General features: G+C 37.1%; 1 protein-coding gene across 2 annotated transcripts in view; it reads right to left on the bottom strand.

The window, feature by feature from the left end:
* LOC131428532 (RNA-binding protein asd-2) overlaps nt 1-26,272 on the bottom strand; it is a 361,605-nt gene extending 335,333 nt beyond the window's left edge. For both annotated transcript variants that reach the window (XM_058592533.1, XM_058592534.1), the window contains exon 1: nt 25,429-26,272. The gene's annotated coding sequence lies outside the window, so the exon portion shown is untranslated. The remainder of the gene's footprint in view (nt 1-25,428) is intronic.
* Nucleotides 26,273-27,166: the final 894 nt, after the last annotated feature.

Consider the following 27,166-nt stretch of genomic DNA (forward strand, 5'->3'; position numbering starts at 1 on the left):
TATAATCTATTTTGATTTAATTTCCTTTTTGCCTTTCTCATATAGAAAGGTTATGCAATCACTGTGAAAACCGACTTTTGTACCGAGGTCCGGAGGGCCGAGTGTCATATACCATTCGACTCAGTTCGTCGAGTACGTTTTTGTAACGTTTTCTTGCACTAACTTTTCTCGGAGATGGCTGAACCGATTTTCACAAACTTAGATTCAAATGAAAGGTCTTGAGATCCCATAAAAAATTCCTGAATCCGACTTCCGGATCTGGAGTTATGGGGTAAAATGTGTAAGAAAAAGAAAATATGTGTTCTAACTTTTCTCATAGATGGCGCGACCGATTTTCACAAACTTAGGTCCAAATGAAAGGTCCTGTGGTCCCATACGTCATTTCTGAATTTCATGTGGATCCGACTTCCGGATCCGGAAATATAGGGTAAAGTGGGTTAAAAATTGTATACCATCACTGAAAATTGGTAAAAACCTTAGAAAAATTTCTAAGTAGACCTCAAATCTATTCCAATTGATAGTTTTTGTCAGTAGACGGTCAAAAAAACCAATTTCAGTTATTCTTTTAAGAATCGAAGAAAATTATTTTGAAGAATACCACAGTATTATATACGATAGTATGATTGGTATGAGAAAGGCATCATTACACCACTAGGTGGATTAAAACAGGTTTTTGTCAGTGAACTTACTACAGATCTCCTCCACGATTACATGATGATTAGTAGTGTACAAAGTATCTGTGCTTTTCAAAAAATATCGCTTCCCACCTTTGGTACATGTGCCAAACTTGGTGGCGATTCGTTTAGTTGTTTCGTACTTATGCGAGACTTAAATACACTCGCGTTCGTAGACAGATAAAGACTATTTTCCCTCAGTTCTTCGAATTCCCCCGAAAAATGGAACCAGATCTTTTGAAATTATTTAAAGAAAATTGCGATGCATTCAAATTAACAAAAAGCAATACTATCTACTACGAATCTGAAATTTTTGCCACTCGCTTGTTTTACAAAAACGTGTTTAATCCACCTATCAGTGAGATGATACCTTTTTTTATCAATCCGCATGTGTTTTTTTTCAGGAATATTCTTCGGTTTTCATGACATTATTTTAATGACCGTCGTTTTAAGCTGCAATTCGACGTTTTAATCACTCATTACTCTATCTAAAAAGGTTACAATCGATTAAACTTTTCATGATATGTCGAAGTGAGTTACACTTTAGAATTTACGGTAATTTAAGGTACTTCCAGAGCCGGTATTCAGGAACCAGCATAAACCAAACCGATTCGTATGGCCATATGACGAATAAATTGCAATAGTTTTGAGTCCAACTTTCAAGCTTTTCGGGATTATCATCTTCTATATCAGTTTGAATTTTAAAAATTCATCCTCCTGTAATTCCAAAATCGGAAGTCAGCATTGAATAAAATTAATTAATTTTGTGTGGGACTATAAGTTTATTTTAATTTGAATTTTTTTCTGAAATTCGATTTGGCTTTATTTGAGAAAACGATTGAGCTTTGAGAAACGATTCGATACTGGAGCCGGAATTCGAAAATCGGTGTAGCCGAAGTCAGACAAATTCACCTGATTAGTTTACATTTGTTCAATATGTTTAAAAATCAGTATAGACATTTTTGAGAAATCGTAGTACGGGTTAAATTGTTGGGTGCTTTCCGAATCGAAAACTGAATACCACTAAAACTGAAATAAATTTATTTGGTTGTCGACTATTCAAATCAGCAAATCTTAGATGATTCTTAGATATCATTTGAATCTTAGATCGGTTCAGCCATCTACGAGGAAAATAAGTTACACAATTTTAATTTCGTTTCACATATCATCCTGTAGTTCCGGAACCAGAAGTCGGATCGAAACATAATTCAGAAACCTTGTTTAGAAGCATACGAATTTTCATATGAATCTGAGTTTGTAGAAAACGGTTGAGTATACGCATTTGCTGATCTCGACGAACTGATTCAAATGGTATATGGGTGCCAAAAACGAACCGTGCTAAAATTGGTCCGAGACAAAATGTCATGAAAAATAATGCTGTTCACGGTCTTTTTGGTACTTAGAAACTATTGTATGTAACAGTATAAAAAAAAGGCGGGTGAGTAATGTCAGAGACATAACTGGATGTCGTGAATACGAAAAAACTGACACGCTCCCATCACTTTTCCGAATATCAGTTAGTTGATTGATTGTATGAATTGTGCAAGCTTTCCTCTTTTTCACTAATAGAATTTGAAGCGATACACCTACATTAAAGTACAGTTTAGTTACATTAAACAGCTACTATTCTACAACTATATATTCCAAACTTGAAACAATTCCTTTTTAATTTGCTAATATAGGAAGCTAGGTACGACAAATTTGTAGTTTATTTTTATTGAAGCTATGAAGTTCGAAGATATCTGATTCTTCTCGAAATTTCAGTACGAGACAATTGCAATGGCCTGGTCTGAAATGTATCTACGATCTTCGGTATGCAAGAGTGATTCTAATAATAATAATAATAATGATAATAATAATAATAATAATAATGATAATAATAATAATAATAATAATAATAATGATAATACAGATTAATCTGTATATATGGCAACCCTGTTTCGCAAGGCATATTTTCACACGACCCCATACTAGTATAAAGATGTGTTCAACATCATCATTTTCGCTTTCGCATTGCCGTTCGTAATTGAATGTGTTAGTGACGGTACAAATCTGCTTTTCTACCTGTCTTCGGAGCCATCGTTCTGACGGTGTCTCGTACGTACAGAGTAGCTGCTTTAACTTAAATGACGCTATTTCTCACATCACATTTCCTTTTATACGTGCTAGTGGTAGCACGGTAGGACGTCCCCATTGTTAGAATTCCTTTCCTATACGCAGAACGGGAAACAGTGAAACGATATAAAAGAGAGAGTTAGCAGAGCGGCAGCCAGTAATACTGAATGGGTCGTCGAGCTGTGGAGGAACAATTAAGGGCAAGGCAAAGTCTCGCTCAAACCGTGCTGGTCTGAAGTGCCCAGTTGGCGGCAGAATCCATCGTTTGCCTCGGAAGGGGAACTACGCCGAGCGTGTCAGTGCTGGTGCATCGGTCTATCTGGCGGCAGTGATGGAGTACTTGGTTGCCGAAGTGTTGGAGTTGACCGGTAACGCTGCCCATGACAACAAAAACGAAAATCATCCCTCGTCATCTGCAGCTGGCCATCCGTTGAAAACCCCGTCCTTTTCAGGATGACCACATCACTGTGATAAAGAAATATTTAGAATTGCTTTAAGTTTAGCCAGTTCTGATACGCCTGGAAAGTAGAATGCGCAAATCAAGTGGAAACATTTGTTCTAACAATTTTTGTTTTCGGCCGCATACTAAAGTACTCGCGACAAAAATACATATTGATCTGTGGCAACTCTGTTTCGCACGGCATATTTGTAAACTAGTATAAAGATGTGTTCAAAATCATCACTTTCGCTTTCGCATTGCCGTTCGTAATTGAATGTGTTAGTGACGGTGCAAATTATTTTAACTCCCATCTTGATGAATCTTTTGGTAGGAAATATTGAGATCTGAGATGGTTCTCGTGTGTGTCTTGTTTCGGCAATGGGCCTTGCTGGACTTTTTGGCTGCCTTTTTCGGTTTCATTGTGCTGACGGTGTCTCGTGCATTCATATCGGGAAACAATGAGACGACAGGTCCTCGATGTTGCTGTCGTGTGTCTTGTTTCGGGGAGAGTTGCTCAGCAAATGATAGGAAAAGTGAACCATTCAACTTTTATATGGATGCTCTTGTATAGATACAGACATCTCGCGTTCTGATTGGCTGGTGCTGTCATGGGTTAAATCAAACAGGTTTTTCAATAGTGTACTATTGAAAAACTTCAATATTGTTGTAATACACGTTCAAGTTGAATATTTTCGATTCTATTGGTAGTTAGATTATATAAATCCTTCTACAGATCACTGAGCTATGAGCTTTCAAAATACGAGAAAGGCAAACGCGCCATATGAATTATCCTCTTTGATACTCGTTTATACCAAACATTTCAGAAAAGTTTAATTGTGAACTGTTTAAGAATATGTCACACAACTGAAAGTTTTATCATAAAATTGTGATCATATTTCCGATGGCATGTAGCAAGAATTATGTTGATTCGTTAGATATAACAGGAGATATTCACGATCAAAAACTTATCACTCTCTCAGAGGGTAAATTTTGAAAAGGCGCCCCATAGTAAAGTAAGTCGTATTCACGACAAAATCGTGTTTTACGTTGCTCCCAAGCCTTTCTTTGCCATACAGCGCTCAGAACTTCTACTGCTGGAATATGGGGGAAAAGTCGCTGACACAAAAAATTCGATATCTCTGTTAAAAATGGACGGATTTTAACAATCTATGGTTTGTTGGATAGCTATTACCGTGCGGAATCTAAGTCTGAAAACATATTCTGTTTTCAAGGTCAATTGTGACAGATACTGTCAAAAAACTGAAAATTTTGACATAAAACTTCGTATAACTCAAAAAGTAAACATCCGATCTCAAAACCATTCAATAGCGTTCTGGGTGACTGGGAGACCTTTCATTTGCGACTAGTTTGATCAAAATCGGTCCAGCCATCTCTGAGATCTCGACCTCTTAGTTGACAACACACATACAGACACACACACATACACACACACACATACAGACATTTGCTCAGTTCGTCGAGCTGAATCGATTGGTATATGACATTCGGCCCTCCGGGCCTCGGAAAATTTTTCGAAAGTTTGAGCGAATTCTATACCTATTTTTTATATATATAAAAAAAGGTAAAAATGAAAGATGAAAATATATTTTCAAAAACCCCTCCTTCTAGTCTAAATGTTGACTCTATAATTATATCAAATTATATAAATTTCGTCATCGACCCCCACCTCTCATGTTAAGGACACTTGCTACACACTCTCCCACCTGAAAGTTCCCTTATCTCTGAAGGGCAAGAAATATCTGTGCCAAATTTGATTGCAATCCGTTCAGTAGTTCCGGAGCTATGCCGTTTCAAACATTACATCCCCTTTTAAGAGGGACGTCTACATCCACACGAATACCCTAATAATCATATCTAATTTGAGCAAAAAGTATCTATGGTCTTCAAAAAGTATCGATTCTCGTCAAAATAAATAAAAATTTTCATGACCCCTTTAAGGATACTTGCTACGCTCCCTCCCCCATGAAATACTCTTACAATTACTTCTGAAGATCGAAAAGCATCTATGCCAAGTGTGATTGCAATCCGTTCAGTAGTTCCGGAGTTATGCCGTTACATCCCCTTTTTAAAGGCACTTGCTATGTCCACCCCCATATATATCATATCTAAGGTATGGAAAATGTTTGCATGGTCTTCAAAAACTATCGATTCTTCAACTTTCTTTGCGTTTCGCCTTCGGCTCGTCAGTGCTTAAAGCAGTTCAAGTAGAACTGCCATCTCCGCCTAGCAGTCCAACTTAAACCGCTAAGCAGACGCAAAGCTTACACAACTTATGTAACACTTATTGGATAATACACAACCCCTAAATGTTCAAACTCTACGGCGACCAGTAGCCAGTCATCATTCGCTAACGCCCGAGACGTCAGAAAGAATATTGCACCCTGTGTAATATCCAATAAGTGTTACATAAGTTGTGTAAGCTTTGCGTCTGCTTAGCGGTTTAAGTTGGACTGCTAGGCGGAGATGGCAGTTCTACTTGAACTGCTTTAAGCACTGACGAGCCGAAGGCGAAACGCAAAGAAAGTTGAAACAAAATATGTGCTTTTTGCACAAAACAAAAAACCCCTAAATATCGATTCTTGTCAAATTTATGATATTTTTCATGCCCCCCCCCCTTGTTAAAGATACTTGCTACGCTCCCTCCTCTGCAGCGCAAGAAGTACATGTGCCAAGTTTGATAGCAATCCGTTAAGTACTTCCGAAGTTATGGCGTTACAAACATTACACCCCCCTATTCAAGGCATTTGCTACATCCACCTCTCATATACTCATATCTAATGTATGCAAAATGTTTCTATGGTCTTTAAAACGTATCAATTCTCGTCAAGTTACATGAATTTGACGATATTTGCTACGCTCTCTCCCCTTTAAAAGTACTCCTTGTGCATCTGACGTTTTTACTTTTTCCAAAGGGCCAATCCATATTAAGACTCTAAGGGTAAAATTTTAAATGTGAAACGAAAGAAAAAGTCGAATTGATCCCGAACTGCTTCCAAAAATATTGTATGTTTCCCACAGTTGGCATTGGCCAGAGTGTAATAGTGCAATATTTTGTTTTGATTGCTTTCGCAATTGCTAATTAATAGAATGGATATGTTGACATACCGAAGATAGCATGGATGAAATTCCATTGAGATGAAATAAGGAACCAAATAGGAAAAATTCAAAAGTGTTTTCTGCTATTTTTACCTTTTTACCTTTCTTATAAATATAAAAAAAAACCCTACTTAATCCAACTAGTGGTGTGATAATGCCTTTCTCTTCTTTCGTAACAGTCTCAGGAAAATATATTTCATACTTTTATTAAATAATTTCGGATACTAATTTTTACACAAATTGATTCAGATTGATTCGAGTAGTTCACAAAAGCATGCTTCAGTTTTTATGTCACACAGTCAGCATCATTTTTCCAAACTAGTGCTTGACATTTGCGTTGCCTATTTGTAATAAAGGATGCTAATCTAAAAAAACCCTTCTTAGTCCACTTTGTGGAATTTTCATATATCATGAAAAATCACCATAGGGGGGAGTACATGAAATTTTCGAAATCGAAAAAAAATTTTTGATGCCAAAAGGCTTAGAATTACATGAAACGTCGAGATTTAGTGTCATCAAGTCCCAGAAAGTTGATTTTTTCAAAATTATCAAAAAATGACATAACGTAATTCGACATGATAATTGCCTTTTTTTCAAAGTCGTGGCTTCTTATCTCACTTTGAAAAAACGTCGGACAGTTACTTTCAAAAAGCCGTCTGTAATTATTACTAAACTTTTCTATTTGTAGACTTCGATGTCCATAAAAACCTTTTATTGTGAGAGTTTCCATGGTAACGAATATATACTGAACTCTGATCTGATATATAATAAACTTCATCATTGCAAATTTCAAGGACAAGGATATTTGAAAAGAACATATCTCGCCTGCAGACGATCGCAGACGAGTTATTCAACCACGGTATGAAAGCTCTTTTGAAGTAGTTTAATATGTAAGTAGTCTCATCTGCACCTTACTGCGCCTTTTGATAATAGACAAGTTAGAATTTTATTTGAAAAACGTGTTTAATCCACCTAGCAGTGAGACGATACCTATTTTTATCAATCCGCATGTGTTTTTTGCATGAATATTCTTCGGTGTTTAAGTTTTCATGACATTATTTTAATGAACGTCGTTTTAAGCGACAATTTGAGATTTTAATCACTCATTACTCTGTGATGTCGAAACTGCAAATCGAATCGAATTTGAATCTAGAAGTGTGATAATCGATTAAACATGCCATGATATGTAAGTTCCACTCTAGAGTTTACGGTAATTTAAGGTACTTCCAGAGTCGGTATTCAGGAACCAGCATAACCCCAACCGATTCGTATGGCCATATGACGAATAAATTACAACAGTTTTGAGTCCAACTTTGAAGCTCAATCCCATCTTCTATATCGGTTTGAATTTTAAAAATTCATCATCATGTAATTCGAGAACCGGAAGTCATAATTGGATAAAATTAATTAATTTTGTATATAAGTTTGTTTTAATTTGAATTTTTGTTTCTGAAATTTGATTAGGCTTTTTTTAAGGAAACGATTGAGCTTTGAGAAACGATTTTATACTGGAACCGGAATTCTAAAAGCGGTATGGCCGAAGTCAGATAAATTCACCTGAGTAGCTGTATAGTTTACATTTGTTTTAAAATATTTGAAAATCAGTTAAGACATCTTTGAGAGATCATAGCACGAATTAAATTTTTAGGTGCCTTCTGATCGACAACTGAATACCACTAAAACTGAAAAAAGTTAATTTTTTTATCGACTATCCAAATCTGCTAACACGATAAACCTGATTAATTTATGTGGTATAGACATTTTTATACTATCACCGAAACCGGAAGTTGGATCTGACTGAAAAGCAAGATGTTTTATAGAACCTTGAAACTTTTCATTTGAATCTTAGATGATTCTTAGATTTCATTTGAATCTTAGATCAGTTCAGCCATCTACGAGAAGAATGAGTTACACAATTTTGATTTCGTTTCACATATCCTCCTGTAGTTCCGGAACCAAAGGTCGGATCCAAACATAATTCAGGAACTTTATTTGAGAGCATACGACTTTTCGTATGAATCTGAATTTGTAGAAAAGAAATTTTCCGAGAAAATTAAGTGAAATTATTTGTCACACACGCATTTGCTGATCTCGACGAACTGATTCGAATGGTATATAGATGTTATGTTGTTCCAGCATTTATTGCTGTAAGTAGTTTAAAACAAAATAATTGAAAAAATCATCTGGTTTATATATGTCATATTCGAACGATTATGTTGCCAAAAACGAGCCGTGCCAAAATCGGTCCGAGGCTAAATGTCATGAAAAAGGATGCTGTACACAATCCTTTTGGTACTTAGAAACAATTGTATGTAACAGTACAAAAAATCGTGTTTTCCGTTGCTCCCAAGCATTGCTTTGTCATACAGAGCTCAAAACTTCTATTGCTGGAATAGGGGGAAAAGTCGCTTACAGAAAAATTTCGATATCTCCGTTAAAAATGGACGGATTTTAACAATCTATGGCTTGTTGGATAGGTATTACCGTGCGGAATCTAAGTCTGAAAACATATTCTGTTCCCAATGTCAATTGTGACAGATACTGTCAAAAAACTGAAAAATTTGACATAAAACTTTGTATAACTCAAAAAGTAAACATCCGATCTCAAAACCATTCAATAGCGTTCTGGGTGACGGGGAGACCTTTCATTTGCGACTAGTTTGATCAAAATCGGTCCAGCCATCTCTGAGATCTCGACCTCTTAGTTGACAACACACATACAGACACACACACATACACACACACACACACACACACACACACACACACACACACACACACACACACACACACACACACACACACACAGACATTTGCTCAGTTCGTCGAGCTGAATCGATTGGTATATGACATTCGGCCCTCCGGGCCTCGGAAAAATTTTCGAAAGTTTGAGCGAATTCTATACCTATTTTTTATATATATAAAAATAGGTAAAAACGTGCTTAATCCACCTATCAGTGAGATGATACCTTTTTTATCAATCCGCATGTGTTTTTTCATGAATATTCTTCGGTTTTCATGACATTATTTTAATGACCGTCGTTTTAAGCTGCAATTTGACATTTTAATCACTCATTACTCTATCTAAAAAGGTTACAATCGATTAAACTTTTCATGATATGTCGAAGTGAGTTCCACTTTAGAATTTACGGTAATTTAAGGTACTTCCAGAGCCGGTATTCAGGAGCCAACATAACCCAAACCGATTCGTATGGCCATATGACGAATAAATTGCAATAGTTTTGAGTCCTACTTTCAAGCTTTTCGGGATTATCATCTTCTATATCGGTTTGAATTTTAAAAATTCCTCCTCCTGTAATTCCAGAATCGGAATTCAGCATTGGATAAAATTAATTAATTTTGTGTGGGACTATAAGTTAATTTTAATTTGAATTTTTTTTCTGAAATTCGATTTGGCTTTTTTTGAGAAAACGATTGAGCTTTGAGAAACGATTCGATACTGGAGCCGGAATTCGAAAACCAGTAGTTTACATTTGTTTCAAAATGTTTAAAAATCAGTGTAGACATCTTTGAGGAATCGTAGTACGAGTTAAATTGTTCCTTCCGAATCGAAAACTGAATACCACTAAAACTGAAATAAGTTTATTTGGTTGTCGACTATTCAAATCAGCAAATCTTAGATGATTCTTAGATTTCATTTGAATCTTAGATCGGTTCAGCCATCTACGAGGAAAATGAGTTACACAATTTTAATTTCGTTTCACATATCATCCTCTAGTTCCGGAACAAGAGGTCAGAACCAAACATAATTAAGGAACCTTGTTTGAAAGCATTCGAATTTTCATATGAATCTGAGTTTGTAGAAAACGGTTAAGTCATCTTCGAAAAAAGGTAAAAAATTGAGAGAAATTATTTGTCACATACGCATTTGCTAATCTCGACGAACTGATTCGAATGGTATATGGGTGTTATGTTCTTCCAGCATTTATTGCTGTAAGCAGTTTAAATCAATATAATTATGAAATCGTTCTGAATTCGGTACTGCCATTTTTCCAATATGTCATATTCGAACGATTATGTTGCCAAAAACGAACCGTGCTAAAATCGGTCCGAGGCAAAATGTCATGAAAAAGGATGCTGTACACAGTCTCTTTAGTACTTAGAAACAATTGTATGTAACAGTGTAAAAAATCGTGTTTTACGTTGCTCCCAAGCTTTTCTTTGCCATACAGCGCTTAGAACTTCTACTGCTGGAATATGGGGAAAAGTCGTTTACACAAAAATTTCGATATCTTCGTTTAAAATGGACGGATTTTAACAATCTATGGCTTGTTGGATAGCTATTACCGTGCGGAATCTAAGTCTTAAAACATATTCTGTTTTCAAGGTCAATTGTGACAGATACTGTCAAAAAATTGAAAATTTTGACATAAAACTTCGTATAACTCAAAAAGTAAACATCCGATCTCAAAACCATTCAATAGCGTTCTGGGTGACGGGGAGACCTTTCATTTGCGACTAGTTTGATCAAAATCGGTCCAGCCATCTCTGAGATCTCGACCTCTTAGTTGACAACACACATACAGACACACACACATACACACACACACACACACACACACACAGACATTTGCTCAGTTCGTCGAGCTGAATCGATTGGTATATGACATTCGGCCCTCCGGGCCTCGGAAAATTTTTCGAAAGTTTGAGCGAATTCTATACCTATTTTTTATATATATAAAAAAAGGTAAAAGGTAAAAACATGAAAAACTGCTCTATTTCATTAAACTGAAATGATAGCAGCATAGTATGTTCGGGAAAGTTGTGTAGTTTTGAAAGATGAAAAAATTTTGTATAACATAAAAAAACTCATATAAATTGAAAATATATGTTTTCTTACAAAAACTGGTTTTTGGACACCCTTTTCAGAAAATACATTCTATCTTGAAGTACACTCAAGTTACGGGAATAGTACCTTCAGTAAACTTGTTTGAAATAACTTTGTCGAAGTAACTTAGCCCCTATGTTGGCCCTGAGCGAAAACAAAATTTTTATCTCACTTATAGGGGGATTAATCACATAAATAAAATTTACCAAAAGATGGCGTCTATCATTCTGAGTAACTTTTCTGACGATAATGTACCTCAAAAACCACGAACCTATGAGTTATCAATTAAGAGCGTGATATTTCGCTTTTGAACCACTGTGCTTTGGTGCTTTTTCAAGATCGAAAATTGTCAAACCTTTACCACCAAGCAGCACCCCTTACGCATGTCCGATTTAGCTGAAATTTTGCATGAAGGCTTTTTTCGAGGTGCTTAAACTTTTGAGCTTAACGAAAATAGAGGTGATCCCGAAATTTTGGCACCCTCATATAGATATAAGAGCGGTAAAAATCAACGTGTTTTGTCGGTTACGTCACATATACCATCATATATCTGGAACCAAAAGTCACAGCCATTTGATCTTCGAACTTGATCAATGGCCCGACAGTAGCTTTCAAACGAGCCCAATTTTGTTAAAATCGGTTCAGCCATCTCTGATAAAATTGAGCGCGTTCAAATATCTTCGAAAAGTGCACACACACACAGACATTTTCCAATCTCGTCGAACTGAGTCGAATGGTATATAACACTATGGGTCTCCGAGGCTCTGTTCAAAAGTCAGTTTTTCCAGCAATTCTAATACCTTTCTATAGAGAAAGGCAATAGGTATAGAATTCACTCAAACTTTAGAAAAGTTTTCCGAGGCCCGGATGACCGAGTGTTATATAAGAATCGACTTAGCTTGACGAACTGAGCAAATGTCCGTGTGTGGGTCTGTATGTGTGTGATGGCTGGACCAGAGTTTTTGATCTCCCCGTCACCCAGAACGCTATTGAATGGTTTTGAGATCGGATGTTTACTTTTTACGATGGCGTTGCTGAACTGAAGATTTATTTTTTAGTTATACGAAGTTTTATGTCAAAATTTTCAGTCACACTTGACCTTGCAAACAGAATTTGCTTTCAGACTTAGTTTCCGCACGGTAATAGCTATCCAACAAGCCATATATTGTTAAAATCCGTCCATTTTAAATGGAGATATCGATATTTTTGTAATATAAAGGGTGATTTTTTAAGAGCTTGAGAACTTTTTTAAACAATAAAACGCATAAAATTTGCAAAATCTCATCGGTTCTTTATTTTAAACGTTAGATTGGTACATGACATTTACTTTTTGAAGATAATTTCATTTAAATGTTGACCGCGGCTGCGTCTTAGGTGGTCCATTCGGAAAATCCGCTTTTTTATCGACAAATTTTGTTCAGCGATGAGGCTCATTTCTGGTTGAATGGCTACGTAAATAAGCAAAATTGCCGCATTTGGAGTGAAGAGCAACCAGAAGCCGTTCAAGAACTGCCCATGCATCCCGAAAAATGCACTGTTTGGTGTGGTTTGTACGCTGGTGGAATCATTGGACCGTATTTTTTCAAAGATGCTGTTGGACGCAACGTTACAGTGAATGGCGATCGCTATCGTTCGATGCTAACAAACTTTTTGTTGCCAAAAATGGAAGAACTGAACTTGGTTGACATGTGGTTTCAACAAGATGGCGCTACACAGCTCGCGATTCTATGGCCATTTTGAGGGAAAACTTCGGAGAACAATTCATCTCAAGAAATGGACCGGTAAGTTGGCCACCAAGATCATGCGATTTGACGCCTTTAGACTATTTTTTGTGGGGCTACGTCAAGTCTAAAGTCTACAGAAATAAGCCAGTAACTATTCCAGCTTTGGAAGACAACATTTCCGAAGAAATTCGGGCTATTCCGGCCGAAATGCTCGAAAAAGTTGCCCAAAATTGGACTTTCCGAATGGACCACCTAAGACGCAGCCGCGGTCAACATTTAAATGAAATTATCTTCAAAAAGTAAATGTCATGTACCAATCTAACGTTTAAAATAAAGAACCGATGAGATTTTGCAAATTTTATGCGTTTTATTGTTTAAAAAAGTTCTCAAGCTCTTAAAAAATCACCCTTTATTTATTCCAGTAGTAGGAGTTTTGAGCGCTGTCTGGCAAAGCAATGCTTGGGAGCAAAGTGAAAGACGATTTTTTAATATTGTTACATACAATTGTTTCTAAGTATCAAAAAGACTATGTACAGCATCCTTTTTCATGACATTTTGCCTCGGGCATATTTAAGCACGGTTCGTTTTTAGCAACATGATCGTTCGAATATGATATATGTAAATCGAGTTAAAGGCAATTCCATAATTATATTGATTCTAACTACTTACAATAATAAATGCAGAAAGAACATAACACACATATACCTTTTAAATCAGTTCGTCGAAATCAGCAAATGCGTGCGTTTTGTTCAAACTCAGATTCATATGAAAAGTCGTATACTCCCAAACAAGGTTTCTGAATTATGTTTGGTTCCAATCTCTGGTCCGAAATTAAAACTGTGTAACTCATTTTTCTCGTAGATGGCTGTGCCGATCTAAGATTCAAAAGAAAAGTTTTAAGATCCTATAAAACATCTTACTTTTCAGTCAGATCCAGCTTCCGGCTGAGGGGATACAGGGTGATTAGCATAAAAAGGTCTATTTCACATAAATCAGGTTTATCGGGTTGGCAGATAGTCGGATAGTCGATAGGCAAATAAACCTTTTTTAGTTTTAGCGGTATTCAGTTTTCGATTCGGAAGGAAAATTTTAATTCGCCCTACGATTTCTCAAAGATGTCTACACTGATTTTCAAACATTTTGAAACAAACGTAAACTATACAACTACTCAGGTGAATTTATCTGACTTCGGCTACACCGATTTTCGAATTCCTCCACTGGACTTTTCCCTGCTCGACAATAAACAATTAATTTTGTCCAATTCTGACCTCCGATTCTAGAATTACAGAATGATAAATTTTCAAAATTCGAACCGATATATAGAAGATGACAATCCCGAAAAGCTTTAAAGTTGGACTCAAAACTATTGCAATTTATTAGTCATATGACCATACGAATCGGTTTGGGTTATGCTGTTTCCTAAATAAAGGCTTTGAAAGTACCTTAAATAACCGTAAACTCTAAAGTGAAACTTACTTCGACATATCATGGAACTTTTCGATCGATTGTCACACTTTTAGATACAAATTCGATCCGATTTGCAGCTTCGACATTACAGGGTAATGAGTCATTAAAATCACAAACTACCGCTTAAAACGACGGTCATTATAAAATGTCATGAGAAAACTAAAACACCGAAGAATATTCAAGCAAAAAACACATTTGGATTAATAAGAAAAGGTATCTCATTGCTAGGTGGATTAAGCACGTTTTTTTTAAATATAAGTTTAATTTCCAAGAAATGTTAATCGATTCTCAATAGAAGCACGGCGAATCAAACAGCAATTTGAAATAAACATGGTGATTTTAGTATCTGAACCAAGGTTTTGAAGTAACGTCCTTACAAATGAGATGTAATAAGTTTGCATCAAGGATTTTTAAATTTGAGTTAAGACATTAATATGACATTGATTTCAATAACTTATTGGTCAAACGAAAACGAATTTTATACACGAACCGAAAGCCGTCATCTTCGATTTTAGGAATTCTAAAATATAAATTATTAATAAGTAATTAGTAATTAGTAATAAACCAGTATGTAAGTTTCATTCCTACACTGCGGATGCATTCTGTGGGCACCGCACAAAAAGGCAAGCGCACTTCTTCTCAGTGTCCATTAGACAGACTTTGAGTGAGTGCTTGTGCTGAACGAAGCTGTTGTGAGAGAACCACATACTCTTCGCATAAATCGCTCTCAAGTGCTCTCGTCTAAATACTGATCACTGGCGCGTGATGGTGAGCGAACACTTCGGTGAACTTCAACTAATAGAGAGTAGATCTGGCCTTGCTATGAAAATATTGCAAGGAAAAACGAAAATTCAACGATAAATTGTTTATCTTTTGGTGATTTTGCGTGCCCCAAACAGAACAGCCGATCATGTGCACTTTGTAAATTTTATTTCTAGAATTTCCAATTATATTCGGCCCACAAATAGCAAGTCACGTTCACACCATTTCTCATTTGTCGATTGTTCGCTCACCACTAAGGACCTGACAATAATTAACGAAAATGCCGATCAAAACTGCCGTAACTTTGGAGACACTGATTTATGACTGTTTGTCGTAACCCCCGCGTATTCTCGTAACCTCACACCGTTCCGGCCGTCTGTAGATTAGGAAAACAAAACAACCGAATTTCATCCAAATTCATCGAACAAAAGACACTCAGAAAAAAACGACCCCTACCCCTAGACGCCCACCAGTTACTCGATGCGACCAGTTACAATTTTTACGACCAACAAAAGAGACCCCTCCCAATCAGTCTCATCATCTTTATGACATTCGAAAACTTTCACCCGCGCACACGGGTTGCCAAGAAGAAATACGGAAAGAAGGAAAAACTTCTTGCGCCGTTTTGACATCAGACAATTTCGGTTCGATATTCTTGCGATCCCGGGGTTCGCGTATTGGAAATTATTGATGAGTCGTAAATCACGCCAAACGATGTCCCGTCCGTTCGATGGCTGGTTGTCTGGCTGGTTGTCAGTCCTTCATTTTGGTCTATCACCAATACAAGGGGCGCCGGGAGAGGTACTTCCAAAGATGAAATGCAAGAAGAGAAGAAGATCTTGTCTAATAAAATTTCACTTCCGCCGCGAGGCTTGAGGAACGAACCGACTGGAAGCTGCTACGTCGGTAGTAAAAATGTCCTTATACTTTTTCGATGGCACGAATTTTGCTCTTCGGCTCCCTCGGGTTTTGTCCAGAGCCGAGCAGCTTCAGTGGAAACTTTTCTCAATTACAATCAAGTTTTCGTTCTTTTTTTTTTCCTACTCTAATGGCGGCGGTCGGTGATCACAATTCCGATATCCGCTGGCTGGCAGAGAGGATGGTGATTGTGTTGAAACGGTTTGGATTATGGATGACGGACGAAGCTTTTCGGTGGAATTTCGAAACATATATATTTGGATATTATTCTGCTCGTGGTTTCGTCGGGAAATGATTTCGTTTTGCTTCGACTAAGGATTTTCTGGTATGATTCATAACGGAGCACGTACTGCTGGGTAATATCTCACGTTTTAAGGGGCGTTGAGTTCATCCAGTTCGATAAATCGCTCTGGTTTATTCTAATGGTTTACTGAGCTTAATGTCTTTGTGAGTCATTAAGCGGAAGAAATACACCTTTGCTATTTTTTTTTCTTTTTTTTTTTTTTTGCATAAATATCTGTTTATTAATCTTATTTTTGTGTATTACATCAACATTTTACAGTACAAGTGTTTTGACCCTTTGGCCTTTCATCTTTGTTGTTCATACGATTCGTTATTAATATTAGGTGTTTTAGTTACTCTTGTTTTACATACTAATGTTTAATCATAATATTTATTTTAATTATTTATAAAATGTCTACCTACTTATAACTATCCTTAACCTAATACGTACAAATTTTGAATTATTTGTATTTCAGAGATACACCTTTGCTAAAATTTATATGGTCTTTGTACAACTTTTGTTTGCTAGAATTATTTCAATTCAGTTTCAGTTCAGTTTCAGTTCAGTTTCAGTTCAGTTTCAGTTCAGTTTCAGTTCAGTTTCAGTTCAGTTTCAGTTCAGTTTAAGTTCAGTTTCAGTTCAGTTTAAGTTCAGTTTCAGTTCAGTTTCAGTTCAGTTTCAGTTCAGTTTCAGTTCAGTTTCAGTTCAGTTTCAGTTCAGTTTCAGTTCAGTTTCAGTTCAGTTTCAGTTCAGTTTCAGTTCAGTTTCAGTTCAGTTTCAGTTCAGTTTCAGTTCAGTTTCAGTTCAGTTTCAGTTCAGTTTCAGTTCAGTTTCAGTTCAGTTTCAGTTCAGTTTCAGTTCAGTTTCAGTTCAGTTTCAGTTCAGTTTCAGTTCAGTTTCAGTTCAGTTTCAGTTCAGTTTCAGTTCAGTTTCAGTTCAGTTTCAGTTCAGTTTCAGTTCAGTTTCAGTTCAGTTTCAGTTCAGTTTCAGTTCAGTTTCAGTTCAGTTTCAGTTCAGTTTCAGTTCAGTTTCAGTTCAGTTTCAGTTCAGTTTCAGTTCAGTTTCAGTTCAGTTTCAGTTCAGTTTCAGTTCAGTTTCAGTTCAATTTCAGTTCAGTTTCAGTTCAGTTTCAGTTCAGTTTCAGTTCAGTTTCAGTTCAGTTTCAGTTCAGTTTCAGTTCAGTTTCAGTTCAGTTTCAGTTCAGTTTCCGTTCAGTTTCAGTTCAGTTTCAGTTCAGTTTCAGTTCAGTTTCAGTTCAGTTTCAGTTCAGTTTCAGTTCAGTTTCAGTTCAGTTTCAGTTCAGTTTCAGTTCAGTTTCAGTTCAGTTTCAGTTCAGTTTCAGTTCAGTTTCAGTTCAGTTTCAGTTCAGTTTCAGTTCAGTTTCAGTTCAGTTTCAGTTCAGTTTCAGTTCAGTTTCAGTTCAGTTTCAGTTCAGTTTCAGTTCAGTTTCAGTTCAGTTTCAGTTCAGTTTCAGTTCAGTTTCAGTTCAGTTTCAGTTCAGTTTCAGTTCAGTTTCAGTTCAGTTTCAGTTCAGTTTCAGTTCAGTTTCAGTTCAGTTTCAGTTCAGTTTCAGTTCAGTTTCAGTTCAGTTTCAGTTCAGTTTCAGTTCAGTTTCAGTTCAGTTTCAGTTCAGTTTCAGTTCAGTTTCAGTTCAGTTTCAGTTCAGTTTCAGTTCAGTTTCAGTTCAGTTTCAGTTCAGTTTCAGTTCAGTTTCAGTTCAGTTTCAGTTCAGTTTCAGTTCAGTTTCAGTTCAGTTTCAGTTCAGTTTCAGTTCAGTTTCAGTTCAGTTTCAGTTCAGTTTCAGTTCAGTTTCAGTTCAGTTTAAGTTCAGTTTCAGTTCAGTTTCAGTTCAGTTTAAGTTCAGTTTCAGTTCAGTTTCAGTTCGGTTTCAGTTCAGTTTCAGTTCAGTTTCAGTTCAGTTTCAGTTCAGTTTCAGTTCAGTTTCAGTTCAGTTTCAGTTCAGTTTCAGTTCAGTTTCAGTTCAGTTTCAGTTCAGTTTCAGTTCAGTTTCAGTTCAGTTTCAGTTCAGTTTCAGTTCAGTTTCAGTTCAGTTTCAGTTCAGTTTCAGTTCAGTTTCAGTTCAGTTTCAGTTCAGTTTCAGTTCAGTTTCAGTTCAGTTTCAGTTCAGTTTCAGTTCAGTTTCAGTTCAGTTTCAGTTCAGTTTCAGTTCAGTTTCAGTTCAGTTTCAGTTCAGTTTCAGTTCAGTTTCAGTTCAGTTTCAGTTCAGTTTCAGTTCAGTTTCAGTTCAGTTTCAGTTCAGTTTCAGTTCAGTTTCAGTTCAGTTTCAGTTCAGTTTCAGTTCAGTTTAAGTTCAGTTTCAGTTCAGTTTCAGTTCGGTTTCAGTTCAGTTTCAGTTCAGTTTCAGTTCAGTTTCAGTTCAGTTTCAGTTCAGTTTCAGTTCAGTTTCAGTTCAGTTTCAGTTCAGTTTCAGTTCAGTTTCAGTTCAGTTTCAGTTCAGTTTCAGTTCAGTTTCAGTTCAGTTTCAGTTCAGTTTCAGTTCAGTTTCAGTTCAGTTTCAGTTCAGTTTCAGTTCAGTTTCAGTTCAGTTTCAGTTCAGTTTCAGTTCAGTTTCAGTTCAGTTTCAGTTCAGTTTCAGTTCAGTTTCAGTTCAGTTTCAGTTCAGTTTCAGTTCAGTTTCAGTTCAGTTTCAGTTCAGTTTCAGTTCAGTTTCAGTTCAGTTTCAGTTCAGTTTCAGTTCAGTTTCAGTTCAGTTTCAGTTCAGTTTCAGTTCAGTTTCAGTTCAGTTTCAGTTCAGTTTCAGTTCAGTTTCAGTTCAGTTTCAGTTCAGTTTCAGTTCAGTTTCAGTTCAGTTTCAGTTCAGTTTCAGTTCAGTTTCAGCGTCTGACAGCAAAGCAGAGAGTGAATATAGATTTGCGATACGACGTACGGCTACAGTACAAAACTATTCAAAATCGTTGGAAATTTTGAAATCAGTTGACCCGTGAAGGTATTTTTAACCGAGAAAAGTACCGAAAAACGATACTTGAATAATAAATCAAAATTATTAGGGTGTGTTATGTTCGACCAGATAAACAATCTCTACTATGTCATTTTGAAAGTATATAAACACTGTTTCATTTAGCAAATTGTTTACTAAATATGTCCTGCTTATCCAAGCTAAAGTTTTAAAATGCGCACTGCAGAAGATGCACAAATCATTGACATTTTTTGCTTTTAGAAAATCTAATTTTCACTATCCATTCAACCGAAAATGCGCCTCATCACTGAAAATGCCTTTTGCGCTATAAACAACTTTAATTGATTACCGATATTGGAAATAAATTTCCACAATTTGGAAGCGTTGTTCTGGAGTTAACCTATTCATGGTGATTTGCCAAACAATACTGAGTAGAAACGTCACTTTACACTGTCAAAATAACTTCCAGACAATAGAGTGATCCCTATTGAAAAAAACAAACCTTCTAAAAAAACACCCGTTATAAATATGTAGAATAGCCATTAAAGATGAAATGTAGTCCCAAAAAATGCGCACGAAATTTTAACAGCTTGAGTTGAACGAACCACCGCACAAAGCATAATAGACAAAACCGACCCATAGTAACCAGAAATATGTTCAGTAATTGAGCACAGTGGGCTTACCGCACGTATTGTTGGTTTGTGAAAAAGAGACTTTTATTCATTCGTAATTTTTTTATAACTTTGTGGGCTACTCTGGCCGAGGGTGGGGGTTACAAGACTCCACGCTTTCCATACCGGAAAGGCTATGGTGCCCAAATGAACGCCAGCAAAGAAGGAGGATACCCTCGTAAGCCAAGCGACAGATTTCTTTACGGTAACCATTTTACAACGAAAGATACAACTATCTTTCAATTGCAAGTTCGCAAGAGAATTCGTCACTTGGGCAGGAAATGTTCTTCACCCGGTAACCAGTCTGTATCGTATCGGTATTTTGTCATCCTACCAACTGCTTCTGTGTTTTCAATGTCTTCGTTGATGAAACTTTGAAGAATTTCGTATTATATCCTTTTCGGTCTTGTCCCTGCTATCCTATATAGTCTTTTAGGTCTGGAGCGGTACATACGATTATTATTTTAATTATATAGGAATGATATAAAAATGATTGGTATACTAACACTAAATTTGCTTTGTATTTGCAGCATTAGTAAGGAACTGAGTGAAAGTAACGAATGTCACAGAAAGTACAACGCAATCTAAGAGAGAGCTACACTTAACATGCAATCAAACTACTAGGTGTGCAGACTTTGGACGATGTTGTCCACGTTGTTTTGCGGCTCCCAGAGGTGATAAAAAGGACAGGATTCCATATATAACATATTCGAAAACAAGGTATCTTTACCAGTACCAAATAGTAACTCACCGCACTAGAGAACGCGGTCTAATTTCATTATCGTTATTAGTATTATCATAAAAAATCTGTTGAAATAAGAAATTTCTGGACATTCACTATTTTTGAACTGTGATTCTGGCACCAATGAACGAGAATACTTGGCCTGTATTTATTTCATTCAGTAGTCTGTGCAAGTGAAATCTTTATTTTTGCTATAATCTGAAGTAATATCTATTATATGAAACTACACATCAAAGATTGATTGTATGATAATACACAAAACCAGAGTTCAACATTACTAGCGATTTAAACGTCAGCTTAAAAAATGAACTTTTTACTAAAATATTTATTTTATTGTATTCAATTCGTTGTTATTTCAACACAAAACCCAATGCATAACTTCATGTCATTGGTTTATAAGTGATTTTTTCTAACAATATAACGCTACCGAACCCACTGTGCATTTTTCTCACACAATACTACCATGCGAAACAGTAGCGGGCAAGCAATACAGAAAATGATGAAAAGTTTATGAAATTCACTTTGAAACTTTTTCGAGTTTCAGTTATTACAGCAAAAGTTTTATAATTTTAAATAGGTTTTTTTCAGATGCTTTGCGGCTCAGCAAAGCAATATTTCAAAATTCAAAGAATACTTAGTTGTGATCAATTTCATTTCAAAAAGCGTTTTTGGTTATTCGAAATTCTGTCTAATTTATTATTAATTATAATGCGGAGATTACTGGCTTGATTTCAGCACTCGTAATGCTATAACAAAGCACAATGGACTAAAATCGAAATAGGCAGACCGAAAATAACAATCAATTTATTAAATAAAATAATATTTTTCTTCATTATTTCATAATATAAGGTACTACAGAGCAATTTCTACGTCGCAGCACTATAAATGAAAATTCCCACTTTCAACAGCTTTTCCTCCGCGCTAGTGTTATGTTTTCGTCAAGCAAACTGAACTGTTTAGATTTTCCAGTAATAGAGCATAAATTATACGGATCAGGGTCATTTCGCCGAAAGCCATTTCGCCGAAAGGGTTATTTCGCCGAATGTCATTTCGCCGAATGTCATTTCGCCGAATGTCATTTGGCCAAATGTCATTTCGTTGAATGTCATTTCGCCGAAAAGGTCAGTTCGCCGAATTCTTCAATAGTCTTCATATCGTGATTGGAATTGATTTGAAATAAAGACAAATGAAAAATGATAATGTTAGCTCCCGTTTTGTTGAACTACAATCGTTTTTCTGAAATAATCCAGAAAGACTTGAATGATTTTTTTATTTTCTTTTTTATTTTATTTTTTTTTCATAATTTTCAGAACGAAATTCCCAAGAAAACTTGTTGACTTTATTAGAGTATCTGCCAGGCAGAGATGCCAGATGTGCGATTTGTCTGTAAATCTGCAGATTTCGTACATAGTGCTGCAGACATTTTTTGTTGTGCAGTCTTTTGCAGACTTTTGAAAATCAAGTTTTTTGCAGACTTTCGGCAAAATTTTCAGACTTTTGAAATTTTCGAAACCTTTTTTTTTTTGCTCGCCAAGTCAGTAGCGTATCATACTTTATAGAGAAATAAAGACATACTTGCTAACTGTTTGAAGATATTTGAAATGTTTACCTGGCATCCCTGCTGCAAATGAAAATAAATCAAAATAACTTTCGACGAAATGGCTTTCGGCGAAATGACCCGCTTCCAAATTATACATCGGTATTATAATAACATTATAAATGGTGATTTTTAAGACGTATAGGTACATCAAAAAAACATAAAAAATTTGAGAAAATCTACGAAATATAAAGAATAATAAAGAATCGGTAGAACGCTCAATATAATTTAACGTTTGAAAATGATTTCATGCAAATGTTAGCCGAGGCTCGCTCTCTCTCCAACATATCGGCCGGTATTTCACGCTTCAATATTGACAATAATCGTTACTGGTTTATCCTTGTAGATATGAGCCTTAACATGGCCCCACTAGAAATAGAAAATCACACGATCTAGGCTTTCAATTTGGTCATTGTTTCACGTGCCGTGTGGAATGTGGCACCGTCTTATTGAAATAAAATGTCAGACATGTCAAATTCTCCTATTTTGGCCAAACAATCGTCAATCATCACACGGTAGCGCCCGCTATTCACAGTATCTTTCCGCCCATCGTCGCCTTCGAAGAAGTACGGCCCGATGATGCCATCGGCCCATAATCCACACCAAACAGTGACTTTTATTGGGATGCATTGATAGATCTTGCAATGCTTCTTGCTGGTCTTCACTCGACATACGGTATTTTTTCTTGTTGACTTCCATTCAATCAGAAATGAGCTCCGTCTCTGAACACAATTTTTTGTTAAAAAATGGATCTCTAAATCTCTTAACCGAGCATGAATTTTTATAGTAAAATTCAATAATTTGCAAACGTTGTTCGTTCGTAGGTCGATTCATGATTTAATTAAAGACCAGACTGAAAAAGTTTGACAATGACACAAGACACCATTGATCATCTGTCGATCTGTCAAAACAGTGTTGCCAGAATGAAACTAGAAAATAATCACCCTTTATTTGATGGAGTAATGAATATTTACAGCATAAAATCGCTTTTACTTGTACACTATAAACTAGGATTTTTAAAAATATTAAATATAAAATTTCGCTATTTGGAACTAATAAAGAAAATCGAAATAGACTAAGCTATCATGCATTAAATACCGCTTTTTTATCCAGCTAGCCTCAAAAATTGTAAGCAGTTATCAAATAATGAGGTTGTCATAATATAAGTTTTATAAATTTGTCCCCTTCGTTTGACGATAAATTTCCGAAAGACGAGTGCTGATCGTTATAAATCGAATGGAAACGTCATAAGGAGTGTATCGAAAATAAGCTATCACAGCATGCTGTGCGTTTGGCTGTCAGCTTTCGTTTGTTTACTTGTTTGTGCGGTTGAAATTCCGCGTTTTCAAAATGTCGCGTATTGAAAAGGAAGTGATAATTAAGATTCGGGACACATGGTTGAGTGAGAAGGGTATTATTATGCGAAAATTGGCAGAGCAGTTTGGAATTCATCATGCCAGTGTTAAAACCATCATTATTAAGTTTGGGGAACACTATTCTTTGGATGAGCAACCAGGAAGAGGCAGAAAACCCGGTTCTTCCAACCCGAACCAGAACCAGAAAGTGGTATCTCTAATCATGACGGACAAATCCATGTCAATACGTGATTTGGCCAAAGAAGCAGGAACGAGTGTCGGAATGGTCCAGCGTATCAAGAGGCGAAATCACCTGAAGACCTACAAGAAGCAGAAAATCCAGAAACAAAGTGTAGAACAGAAGAAGCGAGCAGCAACAAGGGCCCGGAAATTGTATTCGCGTCTTTTGCAGTGTCCGGATGCTCGCGTTTTAATGGACGATGAGACTTATGTAAAGGAGGACTCAAAAACTTTTCCAGGTCCACAATACTTTACTGTCGTCGTTGGGGGAAGCTGTGAGCGGACAGGTCGATTCAAGTTGAGAAATTCTGTCAAAAGGTACTGGTATGGCAAGCCATATGTTCCTGTGGTTTGAAGTCAATATTTTTACACTACCGGAACTATAAATGCAGAAATCTATTGATCTGAATGTCTCCAGAAGATATTCTGCGTTTATATAAGAAGCATAGTACACCTCTACTGTTTTGGCCGGATTTAGCGCCGGCTCACTATGCCAAAACCACTCTCAATTGGCTTGCAGAAAATGATATAAATTGCGTTGAGAAAAATATCAATCCACCAAATTGAGGGTCTTCAAGAGGACTGGTTAGGCAGCTGGGAATATGCAGGAGTTCAAAAAATGTTGGCTCAAGCGTCCAAAAAAAACGATGCAACACTTGTCCGGAACTTGATGAAGAGCGTTCGATCAAAAGTTCGAAAATTCGTGAAGGAAAAACTTAAATTTCATCCGGTTTCCATTATGCTCAAGTTCAACCTCGTACTATAAAGGATCAATTTTTAGTTTGAATAAAATATTGTTTTTTATCATAATTTAAAAGAAAAATTTGTGGATAGCTTATTCTCGATACACTCCTTACATTGAGCTTGGACATCTGTCAGCATTTCCGGATCAATCGGTTTGTTCCCTTCTAACTTATTCTCAACTGAAAATTTCAGTTATCGTAAGAAGTTCTTCCGAGAAGTCGGCGCAGTATAACACTTACTGCCGAGATGATTTGGAATGAACAAATTGTGAAATCGTGGCCGAGGTCAATAGTCATTGACATCAAACATTGTCGTATTTGACCGGTAGATGTGCAACAGATGATGTTCATTTGGGCGGCGTAGCCTTGGTCGTCTGTCGTGGAAGGTGTGGTGCATCGAAAACACTACTCTCGACCAGAATAACCAATAAAAAAGTAATCATAATGTTAATATATGAAAAAGAACATTTTTTATCACTGTTAGATAAATTAATTCATTCGCGTAATGGAATATACCACCAAACGTAAAGAATTTTACGGTGAGCCTACTTCATTCCAATCCAAAAATTAGCATATTTCTCCCTTATTTTATGAACCAGGGGGAATGACAAAGTTTTCAACGAATAAATACATTTTCTTCATTAGCTATAAGCCAGAACTAAATATTCTTCCCGAGCAGTTCATACCTTTCAGGAGTGAAACTTGAATAATGCTATTCGAGTCCACCCCCCCGTCGAGAAAGCCTTAAGCCCTTGTAATAAATGCTGAATTTTAACCGGAAAGTTTTCGAAGCACCTAATTTAAATTTGTCTTACTTCCAAGTGGCTGTCACTGGCCGTTCGAAGACTGCTCAGGTAACCTCCAGGGTGCGCTTTCTTCGACCCGAAAACTATGGCCCAGTTCCGCACGGAGACGATGCCACGTCGCTAGTCACGTCACACAAGAGCGCACTTTGGAGCGTTAGTTATTCCAGTTGTTGCTTCCGTTATCGTTTCACCTGTGCCGAACAGACAAACCGACCGGGCGTAAATTTCACCGACTTTTTTGCACGTTTCGGCAAGTGAGCACCTAAACACAAACACGCCGACACATCCGCGAACTACCTGCAGCCACTTTTGGCCTAGTTTTCACTGTCCGGCGTGCGGGGCGCTGAGGGCACTGTCGGAATTCGGCGAACAGCAAACACAAAAATTACCACTTTACACCCAACCAGCTCGGGATGTTTTCCCTATTTCACTTCCGCTTCCGAGAATCCCCTTCACTGCAAGTCGGACACGCGAACCCAGAGGGACGGAACTTGCTTCCTTAGCAGTGTATAAATCAATTTCCTTTTTGCCGTGCGCTTTGCTTGCTCGGGAAAATTTCCACACAAAACAGCTGGAGCAAATGGGGCAACCTTTTCGCGAAGACGAACGACGCGGCAAACGACAAAAAAAAATAGTAAAACGCTTTTCCCGCAAAACCGCCTTTCGCTCTGCAGGTTGAGGTGAAAAAAAAAACAGCAACACACTTCCGTCAAGCCTCAGGCCAGTAACCAAAACACACCACGGTATGGCACAGGACCGGTTCTAGCTGGCAATAGATTGGTCACTTTTTTCAGTCCTTTTTGTGGGCAACAGTCGGATGTTGGCCAACTTCGCTTAACTGCATCCGAAACGCTCAGAGGATCAAGAAGAACTGACGGAACGGAATTGCCTGCCATCACCGGGATGCTGTTATGATTGGGAAAGTATCTGTTGAACTGCGTGGGAGTCCCACCGGGGATGCTGTGGGAGATTCACGCTCTCCTATCTCTCTGACACGACCACGGTCCCTTGCTCAATATTTCGCTCACTCCGAGAAAAGTGGTGAATTTTGAAAACCGCACCGTTACTCACCACACTGGCAAAAAACGTGCGAATCACATGACTGTGTTGGTGTTGTTTTGATTTGGCGTGCTCCACACCGGCAACTTTACTGATGGTGGTGGTGGTGGATCGGTCGGCTGGTAGGATGAATTGTTGTTACTGATGCTGAGTAGCAATCGTTATCCCGCTGTTGCTTTCCGTTTCAACCCCACCTCTCCGGCTGGCCACGGTAAGACATTTTTGTCGAATGGGAAATGTCTCTACAAATGGGAAGGGGACTCCGATGGGATAGACAGAGAGAGAGAGAGAGAGTTAAAGAGGAAAATTTATTGATTCTGACGGATAGTGTTAACGGTTGCGGCTCGGAAGGTCGGACTGATAGTTTCGAGCAAGTCACGTGAGTTTCGATCATTTTTTGGAAGTTTCGTGGTTTGAGCATCCTTTGACTGCGTATGTGCGTGTATCAATTTAATTCACCCGAGTATTGAACACGGAGCGTATTACTGAAACAAAAACAAATCGTGGGAAAATTGCCAAGTGCTGAATTGTGTTCTGACGAACGAATTCATTTCCATGATATGCGATTGTTTCGATTGCTTCCCGTGACGAACGGCCCAACGTGCAAATTCAGACAACGCCTACTTCGGTAATCATTTTAATGACGTTTTCCTTATGCAAAGTGAACCCATAAAGTTGAGTTAAAGTT

This window comes from Malaya genurostris, chromosome 2 (genome assembly GCF_030247185.1).
Source record: "Malaya genurostris strain Urasoe2022 chromosome 2, Malgen_1.1, whole genome shotgun sequence".
Lineage (NCBI taxonomy): Eukaryota > Metazoa > Arthropoda > Insecta > Diptera > Culicidae > Malaya > Malaya genurostris.